The sequence below is a fragment of the Hippopotamus amphibius genome, chromosome 5 (assembly GCF_030028045.1).
Source record: "Hippopotamus amphibius kiboko isolate mHipAmp2 chromosome 5, mHipAmp2.hap2, whole genome shotgun sequence".
Classification (NCBI taxonomy): Eukaryota; Metazoa; Chordata; class Mammalia; order Artiodactyla; family Hippopotamidae; genus Hippopotamus; species Hippopotamus amphibius.
In genome coordinates this window covers 161,976,477-161,989,790 of record NC_080190.1, presented here as the reverse complement: position 1 = coordinate 161,989,790, position 13,314 = coordinate 161,976,477, and the positions used below count along the sequence as shown (strand labels likewise).

The 13,314-nt window shown below is 51.4% G+C and overlaps 1 long non-coding RNA gene across 11 annotated transcripts in view; it reads right to left on the bottom strand.

Annotated features, from left to right (window-relative positions):
- The window catches only part of LOC130853477 (uncharacterized), a 191,423-nt gene that overhangs the window by 86,493 nt on the left and 91,616 nt on the right, over positions 1-13,314 (bottom strand). For 9 of the 11 annotated variants that reach the window (XR_009053785.1, XR_009053779.1, XR_009053778.1 and 6 more), the window contains one exon: positions 1,544-2,006. This is a non-coding gene — a long non-coding RNA (uncharacterized LOC130853477). The remainder of the gene's footprint in view (positions 1-1,543; positions 2,007-13,314) is intronic. The other 2 variants (XR_009053783.1, XR_009053777.1) reach the window with 1 other exon arrangement.

Sequence of the window (13,314 nt, the reverse complement as noted above, 5' to 3'; positions counted from 1 at the left end):
TAACTGAGGCTGCGCTGTAGGGCCCGTGAGCCACGACTAGTGAGCCCATATGCCACAACTACTGAAGCCCACATACCTAGAGCCCGTGCTCCACAACCAGAGAAGCCACTGCAATGAGCAGCTTGTGCACTGCAACAAAGAGTAGCCCCTGCTCTCCACAACGAGAGAAAGCCCACGTACAGCAACAAAGACCCAACGCAGCCAAAAATAAATAAATAAATAAATTTGTATATATATATGTGTATATATATATATATATAAAAGAAGCCTATTACACTACGGTACTATATAGCCAATTGTGTTAGTTGGGTACATAGACTAACTCTTTGGACTTATGAACAAACTGGACTTAGAAACGTGCTCTCGTTTGCATGTAGGGGACTTACTGTTCCCTCTGTGTGTGTCAGGGCCCCCACCTTGACAGAAGGGCAAAGCCTCGTGCTCTCCATCTCTGTGGGCCATGGGGCTCCTCACCACCAAAGGAGGTTAGAAACACAAGGGCGCTTCGAAAAGATGTGAGACAAGAGGAAAGATGTCTTGAGGAGCACATCAGCACAGTGCTCGGCTGCTTCCTCAGTCCTGCCTCCCCTCACTGTCTTCTCGCCAGTTCACACTTTCCCACCCAGCTCTCCAGCCTTGCAGAGCCTTCCAATGTGTGGCAGGACTCATTCTTTCCCTCTTCCATCATGTTACTTATTCTTCTCAACACCTTGCGGAAGAAAAGAATTGCAACCGACCTCATTCTTTGCTCTAAATTTTGGAAAACTTTCTCCCTTTGGTTCCCACTTTGGCTTTTCCTCTCCACGTCCTCTTTTTCAACTATTCATTCACTTGTTCTTCCAACGTCCACAATGGGAGGCCCAACCCTGGGGTGTAAGAGCCCTTGCTCTAAACAAGCCCACCAGTGACTGGGGGGACCACTGCGGGGACGGGGAGGGGAGGGGAGGAGAAGTCCCAGGGCATCATAAAGGCATGCCTTCAGCTGCCGGCTACAGTCCAGTGGAGGGAGTAATCAACTCTGCTCGGGGCGAGGGGGCTGAGCACGACCGCAGGTGATTCACAAGCCGTTTCCCAGGCAGCTTTGGTGGCAGGTGAAAGGCAGAAAGAACAGCAGACCAAGGACCTGGAAATAGCCTGCTGCATGGCGGGACCTCTAAATGGTGTAATTAATGAATTGAAAACAAACAAACAAAAAACCCTCTTCCATTTTAGAGCATTTCCTCCTCCATGAGAGGCAGCATGGTAAACTCTTTATCTCCACCATCTCATCCACACCCTCAACATCCTCCTACGGCACTAACAGGATCCGATTTTACAAATGAGGAAGTCAAGGCTTGGGGAGGCTAAGCGAGGTGAGTAGCAAAGCCAGGAAAACTGGGATTTGTCTGAAGCCGTCAGTTTTAACCTCTTACCCTTTACCCCAGGCAGCTTGAGACTTGGAAGCTGGTGCACACAGTGCAGGGAGGTGGGAAGAGAGAAAGACATTGCAACCAGATGCCCCCATAGGTCTGTTGACCTGATCTCGTAATCCCACCAAACCTACCTGTCCTCTCCCCAGCGCAGGCTCCACACATCTCAGCAGGATGGCTGGAGCATCCTCACCTTCTGCCAGGAGGAAAAACATGGGGTGTCACCTAGGAGACGGTGGACTCCTTCCTCAGCTGGGGACAGAGGGATTGCACCCTGGCACAAGGTCCAGGCGACCAAACGCTGCGAACCGGGTCCTGCACATCAGGGTTATGGGAGACCACCTTCCCAAGCACAGGAAGCCGGGCCAAGCAGTCAAAAACCACACCCCAAGTTGTGTTGCAAGAGGTCACCAATTCCAATCGCCATCTTTGGTTCCATAAGGCTCAAGAGGAGAAAATCCTTTACCTTGATTCTTCAAATCCCATGATATTCCAGCTTTAGTTCAGGGAAGAACAGTTTTCAAGTCCCTCTGGAGTATTGAACGGATATGTATTTTTTCAGATTCAAGGCACCTAAATCCCAGGTGTAACAGGATTCTAGAAATATACAAGAAAAGGGAATTATTAGTCTCAGTGCTCACATGAAGGGATTCGATAATGAGACATTTCATTCATTTAAAAAATAAGCAGTGCATATTTACTACATGCCTAAACGAGAAGCATCAGAAGAACAGGCACTTATTGAGTAGCTATTATGTGCCAAGCACTGTGTTGGACATTTGAACATATGAAGCCATTTGATCCTACGAGATCGGTCTTGGCAGCTGCATATTTCAGAAGTCACATAAGAAGCCAGGCCACAGATGGCCAGGTTTTCCTGACTCCCAAGCTCCCATCCATCAATCACAGTCCCCTTCCTTCCCCACTAAAGCTTTTTCATTCATCTGATTCCAGGAATTCTGGGTAGAGGGGAGGGAGAAAAATATCCAACAACTTCATTCTGAGAATAGCCAGCCTCCGGAAGCCCAACCCCTTCCACGGACAGTGGGTAGTACACGGCTCATGGAAGCTGCATCAGACAAACTTGGTTGTAAGCTTTATCTGCGCTCAGCACTGTCGTGTAGTAACACGTGATCAGGGGGCATCACGCATTACTCAGGGAGCCCAAAATGCAGCCTTGCCAGAGACGCTTATCCTAACTGCTAATGGAGACAGCTTACATGAAGAGGCCCAAAGGATGGAGCAGTGTGGGGAATGGGAACCGGGGGCTGCCCCTGGTTTATCAGCTCTGGGAGAACCGCCCAAAATCCCTGGAAGCAGGGCTGAATGCTCATCTGGGAGGGCACAGACACAGCGGTGCGGCGCCCACAGAAAGCCATACTGTCACATTTACAATGGGATGATCTTTTCCCCTTCCAGACCTCCATCCTGCCCCTGCAACCTCCATCCCGCTCCCCAGCATCTTGGTAGGCAGATCATCAAGGAGATGGGGCTTCGTGAGCACAGGCTCAAGAGAAAGAAGGCTCACAAGTTCTGAAGGGGAATTTGCCCTCAAGTCTGGGAAGAGACGGAGAAACACACAGGCTGCTCTCCCAGCTGAGAGAGAAGAGGCCAGACGGCTTGGGTTCCCCGCTATCCATTCCCTCTCTCCTCCAGGAAAAAAAAAAAAAACTTGGCCCCAGTTTGCCTCTTTGAGGCCCTCTGGTTGTCACATTCCTCCCTTGGATGTGTTAGCATCAAGGACTGACCTACAACAGCTCTGCAAGTCCCAGAGAGTTCCTGTCTCCTCCCATCAAGCACTGGTTTAATCCATCCGAGTCCCAGTTCCCAGCAGGAGGGGCAAATCCCCCCTCCCTCGGAGAGACCCCCTTGACTAGCCATGCGCTGACAAAGATGCCCTCCTCAGCACATCCACACTCCCGCCATGGGCAGCCTCCCACGATTCTCAGGCATTTTGACCAGGAAAGCACTTTTTCCTTCATTGTGGAAATGCATTCGCTTCATTACCCAAAAAAGGCAGAAGCCCAGCTTCCTGGTTGACTGTGGGCTCATGTCAGAGATGCCAATTGGGTTGACATCCCCAGTTCTACGACTGAAAAAGTCCTTTGAGGAGCCTGAGCGAGTGACTTCAGCTCTCTGAGCCTCAGTTTCTCATCTTAAAGCCTTGTTCTTAGTGTTAAGTGAGAACCTCTGCAGAGCTTAGCACTTGGCCTGGCGCGTCACAAACACTTAGAAACATCAGTTATCTTTCATACCGCACTTACGCAAATGCCTGGTCCCTGACTTCTAGTCTCCTCCCAATAAGGGGGAAAAACAAGGTTTCCCCTCTTCCTGTCTCACCTCCGTGACTTGTTCAGTGTGGGGACTCAGTACACGGGGCTAAGGGAATAAGTAAAGCCAACGCAAATAGCATTAAAAGCTGAGGTCTGGGACTTCCTAGGTGGCGTAGTGGGTAAGAATCCGCCTGCCAATGCAAAGGGCACGGGTTCAATCCCTGCCCCAGGAAGATACCACATGCCGTGGAGCAACTAAGTCTGTGCGCCACAACTACTGAGCCTGCACACTAGAGCCCATGGGCCACAACTATTGAGCTCATGTGCCGCAAATACTGAAGCCCACGTGCCTAGAGCCTGTGCTCCGCCACAAGAGAAGCCACCAAAACGAGGAGCCCATGCACCACTATGAAGAGTAGCCCCTGCTCTCCGCAACTAGAGGAAGCTCATGTGCAGCAATTAAGACCCAACACAGGCCTTCCCTGATGGTCCAGTGGTTAAGACTCCATGCGCTCACTGCAGGGGGCATGGGTTCAATCCCTTGTCAGGGAAGATCCCACATGCCATGCAGCTTGGCCAAAAAAAAAAAAAAAAAAAAAGGCCCAATACAGCCAATAAAAAAACAATTAAAAGATAAATAATAAATAAATTAATTTATTTTAAAAAAAAAAGCTGCGGTCTGAGTCAAAGCTACTCAGCTCCAGGCCTGGCTGTGACTCTCACCTCTTAGTTTATTCACCTGTGAAATGGAATGGATGAGGACACTCACTCCATCTCCCAGTCGTGCTGCCAGGATTACGTGAGACAGTGCATGCAAAAGGGGCCCTGTAAACCACAAGGTACCAGGGGAATGCAATTAATCACAACAACAGTGCCACTTACGAGCACACCCCGTATGGGACACTTTGTTTTACTAAGGAATATCCTCCCGGACCTCACTGAGCACCTACCAGGACCCCAGGAGGTCAGGTCACAGGTACGACCCTCATCTCCACTTTATAGCTGTGGAAACTAAAGTCAGGCTCGGGAGACTGCCTGACGCCAACCAGCAAATCTGTGGCTGAACTGCTGGTGTATAAGCTCACACCGCCTCCCCACTTTGTAAGGAGCCTGCAGGAACCAGGATGTCAGCTCCTGCAGAAAAAGAACCTCTTTCCAAGGCAACCAGACTGATTAATGTTTTTAATTAATGTTTTAAACCACACGCATGGAGCAATGTTCCGTGGAAATTAGGGAACTAAAATTTCTAACTTTCTTCCAGGAGTTGGCCCAGCCAGAGGTGCACTGCCACAGCATGGAGGGGAGGGTGGCCTGGACTGGCCAGGGTGGCCAGAGTGAGAAGGTCACAGAGTGGGAAGGTCACAGCCCTGCCTCAACACACAGAGCCCAGCAGGCAGTTCAGTCACATAGAGACAAGTCAGGGAAAAAGGAGACTGGCCTGGCACAGGGTGGCAGGACACGCGTGGTTGCTCCTCCCAGGAATCCGGCAACCCCAGAAGAAGAGGGAACGGGGGGAAGGAGGAGGCCCAGCAGGCAGCATGTGCCTGGGGCCTGGGCCTGAAGAGTGAGGGGGCTGCTGTTCCCAGGCCCTCCGGCCTGACACTCTGTCCAAAGGACAGACATTCACCTGCTCTGTGGCTGGTGGAGATCCTCTACACTTGAACCTGAACCAGAGGGCCATGAGCTTTCATAGGGATGCTGACAATACCTCCCTGATGTCACTCAGGATGGAGGGAGATCCCTGCTGGGGCCCAGCGCTGTGCTCTGATGAATGGGGAGCCTGAGTGCCTGTGACAGGCAGACCCATGACTCCCAAGGTCCCGAGGAAGTGAGAGGCAGATGGGGGCCAAGACCCCAGCCCCTCGGCCAGGATTTTCTTTGCTCTGCCTACAGCATTCCAAGTGTGTCACAGTTCCAGAGCGTCTATTCCATTCCAAACCTGAAAAAAGGGGCTGTACCATCTTCCTTTCTCCAATGAGAAGTTAAGGGGCACAGAGTATGATATACAGTACTGGGTAGTTAATTACTAGCTCCACTGTGAGCAAGGCTACCTTGTCACTGGGCAGCCGGCCCCGATGCTACCTGGATGATGCCTGGGCAGCAGGGCCACCTGGACACACTGATGGCAGCCTGGACCAGCCACCCCATAGGCAGGGCCCTGGGCTACTTGGCAGGAGAGAGTGAGTGGCCATGAAATGAGTGACTGCATGGGGACTCCTGACCTGGAAATCATCAAAATGCCACCCGTTCACGGCAAACAGACCATGGGGTGGGCTGCAGGGCCTATAGGAGCAGAGGACAGGACAGCTTCCCCCAGGAAGCCCCTGAGAGCAGGCCCAGCCTCGGGATGTGTTTCTCCCCTTGGAGAAGGCCCCGGAAAAGGACATAAACGCAGGTACTCCTGTGCCTCTCCTGGACGGTCAGCAAAGCCGGTGAAGGCCCCAGCCTGGCTTGCACGCTTGCCCCAGATTCTGTGAGATCCAGCAGGCCTGAATGCAGCGGCAACACGTATACACAGAGGCAGACACAGACTGTCTGGGTCAGAGCTGGTTCCCAGCAGTTAGCAGCTGTGCACCCTGGGCAGTCTACTTCACCTCTCTGATCATCACCTGTAGGTCAGGGCAGCTGGTCAGAGCAGCTACCTTCCGAGACTGGGATGAGGACAAATGCAGTGTACGTAGAATGCTGAACATGACGTGTGGCTCAGAGTGTATGCTTAACACTCTGTTATTCTGTGTCTGACTGCTGTCATGATTCCTACCGCCTGGCAGGCAGACTGACAGTTCTGGATTTGAATCCCATCTCTGCCACTTTCTGGGAATGTGACCAGGGACCAGTCACGTGACCTCCCTCTGCCTCAGTTTCCTCGTCTACAAAATGTGGACCAGCCACGCAGCACCACCAAGGATTACAGGACATGTAGCAAAGCAAGGGGTACGGTACGAGCTTTCAAGAATGAAGGCCCCAACCCCACCTGAGGGGCATTCTACAAAAGCGCCTGGCCTAGCCTCTTCCAAAATGTCAAGGTCAAGAACAGCTGGGGAACCGCTCCAGGATAAAAGGAGGCTAAAGAGACATGGCCACTAAACACAGTGCTGATCAGGAATCAGAAAAGAAAACAGTCCAAAAGGACATTACGGGGGCAACTGATGAAATTGGGCATGCCCTGTGGATTAGATCATACAATTGTAGCAATGCTAAATTTCCAGAGTTTGATCATGACACTGTGGTTACGTAAGAGAATGTCCATGTTCTTAGCAAACACGCGGAACTTGTGTGTTTAGGGATAAAGGGCAATATCTGCAATTCACCCTGAAATGGTTCAGAAAAAAAAGTGTGTGTGTGTGTGTGTGTGTGTGTGTGTGCAGGGGGTGAGGTACAGAGTGAGTTAACATCAGTGACTCTGGGCGTACAGTAGTTTTTGCATCATCCTTGTAATTTTTTCTGCCAGTCTGAAATCACACCCAAGTAAAAGATGCCCAAGAGCTGAGGAGTGGGAGAGGAGGGGCCGGAAGCTCTAGTAGAGACCATCCACGCAGGCCCGAAACATAAGCCTTTCCCACCAAACTCCAGTCACCTGGTGTATACATGTGATGATTTATTGTGTAGCATACTACAAAGGGTAAAACTGAAATTGAATTTGAACCACTGCCTCTCCTTCCAAGAAAAAGAAAGACGAATGGCTACTTCTATTCCCACGCCCCAGAGCCAGGCTTAGAGGACCCACATCCTTGCCATCCAGCAGCAAGCTGGGGCAGGGAGGCGGGGCTAGAGGAGGGCAGAGGCAGCATGGACCACTGCAGCCACGGCTGGCTTTTGCCATGTGCCAGGCAGTGTTAGGAGAGCTGTCTGCATCTTGAGTCATCTGATCTTTCCAAGAAACCTTCAGGCAAATTCTACTGTTATTCCCCTTCCACACTGCAGGAAACTGAGGCTGGAGGCAGCCTCCTGCCTGGGGTTTAATCCGGAGCGTGAATGAGTGGGATTTGAGCCCAGGCTGCATCCACGGGACTTCCACGGGCAGCAGGGAAGCAGGCGCTCCAGGCCAAGGAGCAGGCAGCACCAAACCCAGCCCTGTCCCTGAAGCCGACGCCCCAGGCCCTGTAATGCTGAGGTCCCGATGCAGCTGCAGGGGGCTGAGATCCGGGCTCCCTGTGCTGTGTTCTCCCTGCCAGGGCCTCCCTTGCACTGTACGCATTTGATGCTCGACACCTGTTTCGAGGTGTGGTCACAGAAACACATCTTCCTTTTCAAGGAGTTTCGGCAATGCAGAGATGATCTCTGGGAGACCCAACAAACTGGGGACATCAGTGTCATTGGCAAAGAGGAAAAAGGGTCTGGGGACAGAATGGGTAGGAAGTCTTCGTTGAAAACTCTTTTAACCCTTCTGCGTTTTGTCTTGTGAATGACTTATCTCTTCAAAAAGGTTTGCTTGTTGTTGTTTTTAATATAAAGGGATAAGAAGAAATCAACCCAGTTCCTGTGTGAGCCTGCTCTGAGTAAGAGCAGCTCTGTGCTGTACAATGCTGTGTCCCTGTACACGGCTGTCACTCACTCCACATCCTCCTATTTTCAGAGGTGGAGGGACCAGGATGATTAAAGACCCAGAAGGAGCAGCATCACCCATTACGTTTGAGAGTGGTAAGATCTGGTGGCCAAGAGACCAGCCCATAGGTCCCTGGAACTGCAGAGCTGCTGTGAAAGCAAGGTGGGGAGGCCACCTAAAGTAATCCTCTCCCAGTTCTCTAACTCCAGTGCCAGGAATTGGGCAGTGCTCTCGGTCCTACCACCACCCAGGAGGGGGGTGGGGACTCTCAGGATGCCCATTTTACAGCTCAAGAAACAAAGGCATGGGATGCTTGGGGACAGTGCTCAAGTCCTCTGTAGGGGAAAGACTGGTTAGGAGCGCAGAAGTCTAGCTCCGGAAACAGCTCCTAAACCCTTCCCCTCCCCCAGGAGGGAGAGTGAGGACCCACTCCTGTCCCATGAAGAAAGGACCTGGAGTCAAGAGATTCATGGGTTCCCAGCCAAGCATCCCCCCAAAAGCTGCAAGCGTGGGGCAGATCGCATTTGACAGCACTGCACCGTGTGTTGACGGAAGAAGAGAGTATCTGTGAAAATGCTTTGTAAACTGTAAAGTGACATGCAAATCCTCCCATCAAAACAGAGGGAGCAGTGGTGGCCGGAGGAGGAAGAGGCTTCTGGAGGGTCAGCCTTATCGGGCAGCTTTCCCTGAAGCATGGCAGCATTTCACCTCTTGAGCTTCTACCCCAAACTCTCTTTTTCATACCTGCACTTGTGTTCAACTTTCTCTTACGAACATCCTCCCACCACCCCTCCCACCCCGGGGCTGTAGAATTATTAAATCAACCCCAAGGTAAATAGTTTTCGATTCTCCAACCCCCAAAACCTCCCTTCCTGCCACTGCACTTGGGTCTTGTCACCCAGAACATCAAAGCCATCGCTTTCGGTAAAAGCCTCTCAGATCACTTGGGTGACGTGTGAAGATAAAAACAACCTGCAGCATGCCAGGCTGTGGAACACATCTTGGTGCCCCGTGGGGAGCTGAGTGGGCTGGGAAGAAACAGCGAAGTATACTGGCCAGTGCTTTGCAGGGAGTGCAACGCCCTGCCCCTCTCTCCAAGTCTGCTGGGTGACCTTGTAAGTTCCTTCTCCACTTGGGGCCTCTTGCAGAGGAAGGGGTTGAACGGCGCAATCTCTAGGTCGCTTTCAGATCTAAAATTCACTGATTCCATCTCACCCTCCTTGCTCAGAGTCTCTACTTCCTGAACTGTAATGACAGTTGATTTACATACAGGAAAAGAAAAGTCACTACGTGGTGGCTTATATGCTGGGCTGTAGTTTTTGGTGACTCACAAAGGAGAAAATATATGTTTCCACTCAGCTCAAAAGAGTGGTCCTTCCACTCTCCAATTACTCAAAAGTCACTGGGCCAATGGGACCCCTGGGGAAGTTCCAGGCGACTGGGAGTTCAAACATCAGTGGACGAAGGCTGGGCAGGGAATTTCCCATGGTGGACAGGTGCACCAAAAGGTGGGCTGGATGGAGAGTCCCCCCCTCCCGCCCCCCGAGAAAAACATCCCTTACCCATTCACTCTCCATCTCAATAAGCCACCTCCTAGGGAGCCAAGGAAACAAGGGTCCAGCACTGGGCCAGGGCCCACCTTCCAGGAAGTCACACCCCCAGAATGAATGTCACCTCTTCCAGGAAGCCAGTGTTGAACTACCACCCACCCCAAACCCCCTAGCTTATAAACTCCTTAAGCATAGTAGTGGTGCCTGGCATAGAATAAACACTAAGAAATTACTGTTAAAATAGTAAATACTTGCTGGATGACTTAATCATGCTGTTTCCATAAAGTTTAAGTAATTCCACTCCCCAAAATCCTGGTGCCTGTAGTGTGCTGGGTACTGGGGACAGAATGGTGAACAAAGCAGCCATCAATCCATCCAGCCACCATCCAAAGCAATTGCCGAACATGCTGGCACAAGATGACCCTCGGCCGTTGGCCCTCTTTGGAGACTGTCTTGGCTGAAGGCACTGCCTTGCTCAAGGTGGCATACCCTTCCAAGGGAGCCCTCAAACAATAACAATGACTGATCAATCCTCATCTCAACTCCGGACAATTCTGAAGGGCCATTCTAGCTCCGGGGCTCCCAGGGGGTTGGCTGGGGTCTCGGTTAGTTATTCTCACAGCTCGACTCCTCCCTCTGCCCCTGCTTGATTTCTTCCCCCTCAGTTTCACAGCTGTTGATCCCAAAGGCAGCCCACGATAAACATCCCACTTCCTAACCTCAATCTCAGCATCTGTGTCCCAGGAAACCCAACCTACAGCAAGAAGGTTCTTATGGTTGATGATCAGGCCCTGTGCCACCAGGATGAAGGCTTTAGGACCAGGACAGGAGAACACACCGTCCCTAGTTGGGACAGCTGCCTTGTTGACAAGGATGCCGAATCTGGGACAAGGCTACGATCGATGAAGGAGAGCTGTGAATGAGCAAACACCTGTGCTGTTGTAACATGTGAGTCCCGGGTCCTTAAGGAAGAGACTCGTATTCTTCATCTGTATTCCCCCAGCACCCAGTACAGGGAAGGAGCTCTGTTGAATGATTCAATGATGACTGTTTATATAATAGAAACATTGATATATCAATGGATATATATGTCAATAATGACTTTATATATCCATATAGACAGTGCTGTATATCTGGGTAATTAGTATATGATATATTAATGGCTATAAACAGACATACTTGGTTAAACAAGGAAGTCATGCCTACAGCAGCTAGACAACAAATGAAAAATAATGATTCGCTATGGGTTAAATTATGTAATCCATGTAAGCATTTATCACGGTCCTCAAGAAACATTCACAATGAAGATGACAAGTGAGCCACTCATGGAGAACTCCCTAGAGAAGGTGTCCTGCGATCAGCAGCCTGAAGGAAGAGAGAGAATGGAGGAAGGCATGTGAAATAAGAGAAACGAGGCATTAGCACTGGCCAGTTGAGTTCTGACTGCTCGTCAGATACCCGATACATAACCACCGTCATCTTGGGGCTGCTGTGACAGCCCAGGACGTAAGGTGGGGGAAGCCTTCCGTAACCCTAACATCCATCACCATGAATGCGGGCTGTAACGTTCCCATTACCAGGGGAGGTAACATTGATGGAAGGTCATGAATACAGTACTGCAGTTTGGAGACTTAATCCTACAGTGATAGGAAGGCATCGAGGTCATTAAACAGAAGTGCTAGGTAACAGCTGGGAACCCAAGCTTCAGAACTGATGTGAGATTTCTTAAATCATCCATCCCTTAGGTTGTGGGCAGCTGCTTGGGACACCTAGTCTGCCGTGCTCCCTAAGCAAGTGGGGACTTGGGAGGTGCCCAGAGCCTCCATTCTGAGAAGGCAGCCTCCGGGGCAGAACCAGCACTGGAGAAGCCCAGACGCCAGCCTCAGCCCCCCTAAAAAATGGTGAGAGCCTAGGAGCCATCCTCTCCCAGGCACCCACCCAACCCACGGAGAGTACTCATTTCTGAGGGTGATGCCCGGGAAAGCAGATAGCAGTGCCAAGGAAAAGGGGAATCAATAGGAGCCTGGTGTTTGTGCAAACAAGAGTAAGCGAGGAGGACAATGGGAAAGGGATAAAGTTCACGCGGGAGAATTATGAAACGCGTGATGTCACAGAGGCTATTTGTTAAGTAGTACAGTGTATTCTAGAAAACACAGGCGACTTTGGCCTATTACTCATCCCTGAGCCGGGAGCATCTAAAAGGGCTGAATGCCGAGGCTATCACAGGTGGTAGGCAGAGGAGACCCACCTCCAGGGCCTGCAGGATGCTGAGTGTCAGGCTGAAGGTATGGGTCGCAGGGAGGCAGTAAAGTTCAGAGTGCAGGCAGACAGGCTTTGCTGCCAAAAGATCTGGGCTGGAGCTGAGGCTCCACCACTTCCTTCCTGCGTGACCTGGGCTAGGAAGAACCCACCTCCCAGAGCCTCTGCAATACAAACCTGCCAGAGTGCCTGTAGGGACAGAATGTCACCTGTGCAAGGCACCTGACATTTAGCGAGTGCTCAAAAGTGATGCTGCCATTATTGAATCATCGGTTGCAGGCCTCCATGAGAACCATCTGGTGCTACCCTCTCCAACGACACCCCACAAATTCCTTGGGCTTCAACAGTCTCCTGTGAGGCCCCTCCTGGGGGCTCAATGGAGTTGAGGAGGGGGCAGCATGGGGACCATAACCCCATTTTGACCCCAACAGCCCAGCTTTAGTAATTATCTACGTAAGGCCTGCATACAGACTTCAGCTGGGCCAAAGGGGTTGAGGGCTTCAAGAAAGCGTAAAAGCGTCAAACATTCATCGTCTTACTTTACCAAAGAAAAAAAATGACGCTTCAAGGACGAAGGGGCTCATCTAAACTCACACAGCGGGTTGGCGGCGGGGAAGGGAGGTGAGCTGGACACCCTGCACCTCCCCGACAGTTGGTTCAAAGGCTGGGGTCGTTGGATGCATCCTCTGAGGTCTGCTGCTTGGGGGTACGAGACTCCCACACTGGGGCATGGGGGTGGTGACCCCCAGTGCCTTGGCACCCCAAGTTCAAGTCCACAAGTCCCGGCCCTCAAAGCCTGGTTCAAAGAGGAAAAGCAACATCAAGTGGAGAGTCCAGTCCCAGATGGAGGAAGAGCGACCCCCTGCACTTCACAAAAGAGAGACAGTCTTCCCCAAATCACTCCCCAGAGCTGGGCTAGGGACCTAGACCCAGGGGCCTGGGACGAACTGCTCTAGGAGCCATCGAGGCGGAAAGGGGACTCAGTCCAGAAACGTCAGGGGTAGGAGAGGCAAGGAACAAGGAAGGAGAAATCAGTCCCTTCCTGGTTGAGAAATCACAGCTGCCAGATACCTGGAAGGGTCTGGTCTGCAGTCGCTCATGGGTCTCTATCCGCCCGCATCGTAGGACCAGCCAAACAGTCAGGCAACTTCTCCCCAGGCAGGGAGGACAGCAGAAGAGAGCAAGTGGAAGTGCTCTCACATGACCACAGGTCAACTGTCAACCCAAGCATCAGCACAAAGGAAGAAACCCTGGCATCGAACAGATCAGTCCTACAA